Raw genomic sequence first — 8,360 nt, forward strand, 5'->3', positions numbered from 1 at the left:
CAAACCAAAATAGAAGAGTTATATATGAAGACAATAATGAACAAGTGATAAGCTCAACAATTGAAGATCATTACCAAACCAAAACAGAAGAGTAATATATGAAGACAATAGAGGATAATTTCCAAAACAACACAAACAAGTAGACTTTTTTGATAAAAATAAACAGGTAATACACCAAACAACATATGGTCAATGCCAACTCACCTAAAACATGAAGATATTCTATGATAACAATAATATAATGGAAATAAGCACAAAAATAGAGGGTCATTGCTATACCAACACAATAGAGTTACAAGGTAGTTTAATGAACCAATAACAACCCATATGATAAGGTGATTTTATCATATTTGTAAAGGGTTATTACCAAAAAAGGGGAAATGGAATGATTTGTTATGCATTGTGGTAGGATAATGAATGAAATTACATTTTAATTGTTCAAGGGGTGTTTATGTAACTTAACTTAATAATTAGAGGATTGTGTGTTGTGTTATTTTTTAAAAATCTTTTTGGTTACTAGAAAAATAATTACTACAAATTATCAAAATCTTTGATAATATATTATTATAACAATGATAAAAAATAAGTAAATGATTAAAAAATAATGATAAAAAATAATTACTACAAATTATCAAAATCTTTGTTACTGGAAATGTATGATTTTATTTACTACGTATTAAGTTTCTTAACTGGGTAATCTACAACAATTATACCAATAGTAAATGATTAATAACATAAAAAACAAAGTTTGATACGAACTATATTTCAAACTACTTCACTAGAGTATTTATATGACCTAACCTCATTACATATTGTGTGTGTGTGTGTGTGGGGGGGGGGGGGGGAGGGGCGAGTGAGGTAGAGTATGCTGTTTTGGTTTGTGTGTCAAAATAATAATGACATTAGCTTTTCTAAGGATGTCTATCCCACTTAATAAGACAATTTTTTTTGAGGAAATTAATAAGGCCAGCGCACATGCGTGGTTGCTGGGCTTGCGACCAAGACTAGTCGCCATGCTAGCTAATGTTGCCTAGTCCTCGGTTGGCTAGGCCAATCCGAGGCTAGGTCTTTTGCGATGACTTGTCATTTGACTTATTTTCTCGTCTCATCGATTGCATGAATTGACTTGACGTACGACGCTCGGTTTCGACGCTCTAAGCTCGGAATCCGACGTCTTAGTTCGTAAAATCTCTGTCGACTCAGTTAATTCCACGGATTAATTCGTTGTCTTGGTTCGGTTACACGATTGGGTGTGACCTGAAAGGTTCAGTCAAGTGCAAGCTGTAATATTAATTATTCATTAATATTACTGATCGGAAGCGGCCTCCAGCTAGGCATTCCGATCACTTGACCTCACTGAATAATTAGCTTTCCTAATTAGTTCCGAACCCTCTATCGAAATAATACACTAGTTTGAAGGACACCATTCCTTTCAATCTCCCACTTGTCCTTCCGGACATGTGCTGTTTGTGTATAGCCTATTTTCCTATGTCACTTAACGTCTCTTCATGAATTATAAGGTAAGATTTTTCGTCATCCTTATTAAGTCCAGAAGTGTTTCTCAATTTCCGAGTTCGACTGTCAATAAGCAGATGATTTCTAAAATCCATCTGGGCACGACCATGCATTTTCATAGTCTCGCTCTTTGAGAGGCCTTGTAAACAACAAAGACATGTTCCCTATTGTTAATAGGGGGACATTCCCAGTCTTGCATTGTTAGCTTCCCTTACTAAGAGTCCCTAGCCGCCCGAGTGTTGCCTTTATAATCCCCTTGTACGACAGACTTTTGACAACATCAAAGTAGACTAGTACTCGGACGAGAACTAACAATACTCATGGTCGAGGAAAGAGGTTTGATAGCCATAATGAGTAATATACTTATGACGATTGGTAAATCTCTTAAAGTATTCTCATAGGTCGATCCGGTATAGTTCCAAACTAATACCTGTGCAAATGATTTATGACAATCTTGTCCTTATAGCACAAGAAACGGTGCTATAAATCATACTACACACTAATCTTGCGCGGTCATTAGTCATCCAACTTTCAAATGACCTTGATCAGGGATAGTTTCGATATGATATTCAACGTTTACTTAATAGGTGTTTCTTTATCTAAGACATTGTCTTGATACCCTATTATAAATATTGTCAAATCGAATGGACTCATTATTTAATTCCAAATCACAATTATATAGTTTTTGGAATTGTTAGTAAATTTTTTTATTCCACTATGAAACTTTTCAAAGTTTCATCTTTTGATAAATGGTTTTCCACAAATGTTTTAAGAGTAATACTCTTTACAAAACATTTATAGAAATCACACCCATATCTAATATGCTTGATTTCTTTTATGCAGTTGTGAATGTTGTGGTTCACTTATTGCATAGGTTTAGTTATCATTACTTTGAAAAAATTAGCATCTTCATTATTGAACACTTTCATAATAAGATGATAAAAATTTTAGTGTGTTATGGATTACATGTGATCTAGGACTTATTACCCAAGTGATGGCTCCCACTCATTTTCATGATTTGAGACCTTCAACTTGGCAACCTATAATCATCAAAGTTCAACAACGAACTATCCTTTGAAAAATATCCTCATTATTGCCTCTAAGGCAGCAATGTTCTCAACATATACTTTAGTAGATTTCCTAATGATGCTTTGCTTGGATTTTACTCCAACCAGCTCATAATGATTTGGGATAATTTGTGATTATGGAATTTTACCTTAAATTTCCGCACAATATACATGGACATAAGTCCATGTTGCCATTCTCAAGCCACAACGCATCTAATCTCGTGCTTATAAATGGCTTCCTCATTAAGGATCTAATCCTTGTTTAGATTGTGCTTGCAACATCAATACTCAAATTATATTTGTTTTCATGCATCAAGAACTTATCCTTTTACTTAACCAATCACTTTGGATACTAATTCTCTAATATGAGGGTCTATTGAAGAACTGTTTTTCAAGATTCAAACTTATTTATACTTAATTGCACTTACTTTCGTTAATCTGAATTAATTTTTACTAAACTTAAATTATTAAAATATTATTTGAATAAGGTGAAGAAAATTAGTAATTAAAAGTTAATTTATTTTTTTAATTAAAAGTTAATTTTACTTATTATCTAATACATTTGTTCATTAAATCTACAAATGTTTATATTAATTAAAAGTTAAAAACTTTTTTTTTACAAATAGAATTGAACTTTGCTTGTCTTAATTTACAAAGTGTTTTTATTGAATATTATTTGTAGGATTTTTTGACTTATAACACCACAAAATTGTCAAAAAAATTGATTATAACACCAAAAAATCTAAAACTTTTACTATAAAACCACAAAAAAAAAAAAAAATAAAAAATAATAATAAAAATAAAAGGATTTCACCACCATTTAATGGATTTTGAATAAAATCCGTTAAGTGGGGTCCACGCTGCCACGTGTCACTATATTACTGATTAAAAAAAGAAAATTATTTTTTTTTAAAAAAAAAGAAAAAAAAAAAACCCAAAATTAATGGATTTTTTTACCAAATTAAGCCAATTTGCCAAACTATTTTGCAAACTAGACTCGTGTCATGGCAAAAGTATTTCCCAAACTAAGCTTCTGAGGTAAAACGCTGTCTCGAACAGCGTTTTATACCCAGAGTTTTTTTTTAAAAAAAAATCCAAGACATAAAACGCTGTCTCGAACAGCGTTTTATGGTACTTGACTTTTTTGTATGTATTTTGTAAAAAAATTCTAACAAATGTATGTATACCATAAAACGCTGCCTCATGCAACGTTTTATGTTACAGAACAAAACGCTGCCTCAGGCAGCGTCTTTCTGCTGGACAGCATCCCCAGCAGCCAGCACCTCTTCCTGTCCAAAATCTGCCCCCTACACACCACTCTCACCCACTAGCCTCAACCACCAGCCTCAATCAGCACCCCCACCACCACCCACCACCGTCGATCACCACCGGCCGCCACTGTCGACCACTCTTATGCATTTCAAAACACCCCGAACAATACACGAGCATTCCCACCACCAGCCCAAACCTTTCCACCACCATCACCACCAACAACCATCAAACACTCGAAACAACCCCAACAACACTACAACCACCGGGACCACCCTCACCACCACCCCCCACAACCGATCACCACCGGCCGCCACTGTTGACCACCCTTATGCACTTCAAAACACCCCGAACAATACACGAGCATTCCCACCACCAGCCCAAACCTTTCCACCACCATCGACCACCACAAACAACCATCAAACACTCGAAACAACCCCAACAGCACTACAACCACCGTGAAACAACACATTAACTACAGCAGACCATCAGTTCAACCCTGTTTCTTATTATGGAGCCCAAATATATGTTGTTTGATATATATCGGCCAAAAAAGATCTAAGTTTACTGACATAAGTCCGATTCGGACAAATAAGGAAATTAAAAATCAAACTGTACAGAGATTAATATAAAAAACATTTCTTGTATTAATAATGTAAGTGTTATATACAACATTGTAGAAAATAAGAGTACCACAAATAAATCAACTACTACTATCCCGACTCATGTATTGGATGTAACTGATCTACATCTTGTGTGTCCTCCCTCCGTCTACGAGGACGCCTCGTGTAATGCTGAATGCGGGTGAATGGGTCTCGGGTAGTGGAGTCAGCTGGCTAGACGATGGGTCATCCTGGGTATGGCCGGGAGCGGTATCATGGAAGATGTAATCCTCTGCCTGTGTGGAGGCGGTAGTATCACCTCCACCACTACTCTGTCTAAACTCGAACTGTGAATGGAACGGGTGGTGTCCATGATCGTACCGCGGCTGGATGAGTTGGCCATGGCCAAATCTTTGCAAGGTATCCATGCCCATATCTCGCACCCGCTCCACCTGGGCTCTGGTGGGTATGCCTGCTAAGGCGTCTGATAGTGCATCAACCATCGCACTCACATCCCCCGCCTGCATTAATCATCCATCACTTATTAATATGATATAAAAATTCAAATATTTTTGGAAACAAGAAAATTAAAGAAACTCACAAGGCTGCAAATAACGTCATAAACTGGATGGTAATGTGTGGATGGTGGCGTGTAGCTAGGGTTGATGAAATGCTGTGTAATCTGCCTGTACCGTACCATGTAAGGATCACGAGGATCCATAACACCCTCAAACGGATGACTGGCGACGACGGACTCCAACCGCTGGTCCCAAAGCTCAATGAAACGTTAATGCTCCTGCGACCAATTTGTCTCCGCCTTTCCTCGACGGTCAACACCGTGGAGGCGGATACTAGTGTCACACTCCAGGGGGATAGGCTGGTGTAGCCTAAACTGTCGCATCACTCGGTCCGGTAGGTGACTCTCCATGACCTCGAAACAGATCATGGGGGTCCTGACACGCCACTCTGCGTGATGATCGAGAAAATCTGGAGGCATTGCCTCTACCGAATGGGTAACATACGGATCCCATGTCATCTACAATAAGGCATCAAAAATAATATCATAAATAGGTTAGTGCAATGACAATAGACAGTGTATAGAGTAAAAAAAATGGTTAAAAATTTATTTTAAGATACCACCTGCTCCTCGGTGAGTTGATCGAGCGCGTTCTTGATAGTACGGAAGACCCCTCGCTCCATGCGCATGTGTCAGTCTGGGGACCACCCACCTATGGCAACAAATTGTGAAAATGTTTCAACCAACAATTTAGAACAATATGGGATAAAAAAAGTGTAACGTTATGAACCTACAACCGTACGCCTCATCAGGTGCAGGGAGAGGTGGAGCATCATAGGGCGCGTACTGCTCGTCCTGGTCCTGCTGCCCAGCACGATGTACAGCAGGCCTACCTGGTCTCCCCACATGGATGTGCTCCCAAGCCTATAACTGGAATTTAAATAATTAAAAAACTAGGTTAAGTATAAATTACGTAAGTCATTGCCAAACTAGGTTGTGGATAATCATGAGGTTTACCTGTAGCACAATCAAAGGACCTCCGATCTCAGCTGCTCCATGGCGGGATGCTCTACACAGCTGGCGATACAAGATCGCCAAACAAGCACTACCCCAACTATATCCACGGATCTGATCCCAGTCGTGGTCTAACAGTTGCAGGTAAATAAGCTGTAGATGGCTTCCGCTCTTGTTTCCAAACAACACGCCCGAGATGAGCAGAAATAAGTAAGCTCTGGCGTATCTCTGCACTGTGGCGTCGTCAGCGTGTCTAGGTAGGTCACGAAAAGTGTCGCGTAGCCAACCGATCCTCAACGCGGTGCCCCTGATCTCACTGGGATCTGGCTGAACCCCTAAAACCCGAGCTACCAAACCTGCGGGGTCGACCAACACACCCCTTGTCACTGTCCCATGGATAGGAAGGCGCGTGAGTATCGCGACGTCTCGCAGCGTGACGGTCGCCTCTCCAACAGGTAGATGGAAGAAGTGCGTCTCCTGTCTCCATCTCTTAACTAGTGCAGTGATAAGCCCCCGATCGATTTCTCTGTAAGCCATACGATGAATTCCACCGAAGCCAGCCCAGTCGACATACTGAAGAACGCGTGGATGGAGAACCTAGTTATCCAAAACCTTGGTCGTGAAGTGCCTGCAAACCAGCATCCCGCTACGTCCACCTGTTAAATCATTGGATGACCGTAAATAATATTGGATAATACATCAAAACAACACAAATCGATACATAATGTCAGATGACATATTACCGTCTGCTCCCATATGTCAACGCTCCGATGGCTGTCCTACAGTGTAAGGACAGAACGGTCAAGAGGTCCGGGTATCCTATCGTGTCCGTCCATGATATATGTTCATTAAATTCAATATGAACACCCCAATTATACAACACAATTACTAGATTATGAAATTGACATCATTTGGACAAGTTAAATGCAACGATGGAAAATTTGTAATCAAAACCAAAATATAAGGTACATATGATCGTAGCGTTACATATGTTGAAAAATCTACACAATCATATCCTAAATGAATCTACTATTCCACCACTACAACAAATAACAAATACATGCTTAGGTCACGGTCGGTCGAGAAGGACACGTTGTGCGGTTGTGACCTTGCTGGTGGCTGCGGCTGCATTTAGTCCTAGGGCGGTTGGTCTCGTCCATCTCATTGCGTATGCGCTTTGAATTTGGCCGACCTTTTCCTCTTACCATGCTGTCATCCGGGATGAGTTTAGGACCGGTGCACTGTATCCACGTCGTCTCACAGGGGATAGGACAAAACTGTGGCCGTGTTCGTATAGGCATCCGACTGCAGGAAAGGGTACACCCACGGCCTCTCTGACAGTGAGTACGTCGCACAGACCGCTAGAACATGAGAGCATGGGAGGTGGAATATCAGGGGTTTGTTGCATGTACAGGTTCTCAACTAAAAGTTAACAGTGTGTTTATGGCCTCCCTTTCTACCAACTCGCTCTCCCCTTTCTGTTGTAACTTGGTAAATGTGCAATCGGCGGTTATAAGCATCCACCCTGTGGTATCTTGCTTTTGCTGTGTTCTTCTCCAGAATAGCAGTGACCTTGGGGGGTATGCTAGTCCCTGTTCAGCCCTTGACTCAGCAGATTCCCTTCTTAAGGTGAAGTACCTGTTGACTCTGTGAAAAGTTAACTTGACGAGGGACATAACTGGCATGAACCGAGCTCCCTTCAAAACATTGTTAAATGTCTCAGAAAGTTTGTTGTACATATCCCATGTCTGTGACCAGCGTCACGAAACAACGACCACATATGAAACGACACTTGGGCAATATACTCCAACGACTTGGTACATGCCTAACCGATCGACCACAAATCATCTTGTAGTTTTCTTTCTTGCCTTTGGTACGCAGCAGCCTTGAACGTATCTCTCGTGTTGTTGCTTTGCACATGAGATCTCAAGTTTGAAGCCAAGTGGCGAACACAAAACCTGTGATATGCTCGCGGCTGAGTGAATCCAATGTCAGGATCATTCATTACTACAATGATCCCTGCATGTCGATCAGATATAACACATAGGCCATTTGTTGCGTAACTCTTTCCCAAATGAAGCTCATAAACCAAGACCAGCTGGAAGTGTTTTCCCCCTCAACCAACGCAAATGCTAGTGGAAATACTTGGAAGCTTGCATCCACACTTGTAGCAACCAAAAGTGTTCCTTTATACTTCCCGTACCAGTGCGTCCCATCGATACAGATAACCGGCATACAATTTTAAAACCATCGATACAAGGACCAAATGCCCAAAACACTCGTTCAAACACTTCCATGTTGCTGGTATACCTACCCTCCACTAGAGCTTTGTGTTTCAATTCCATACGACTGCGGTTCCCAGGTTTGACTGTTGTA

This window comes from Chenopodium quinoa, unplaced genomic scaffold, assembly GCF_001683475.1.
Source record: "Chenopodium quinoa cultivar QQ74 unplaced genomic scaffold, ASM168347v1, whole genome shotgun sequence".
Lineage (NCBI taxonomy): Eukaryota > Viridiplantae > Streptophyta > Magnoliopsida > Caryophyllales > Amaranthaceae > Chenopodium > Chenopodium quinoa.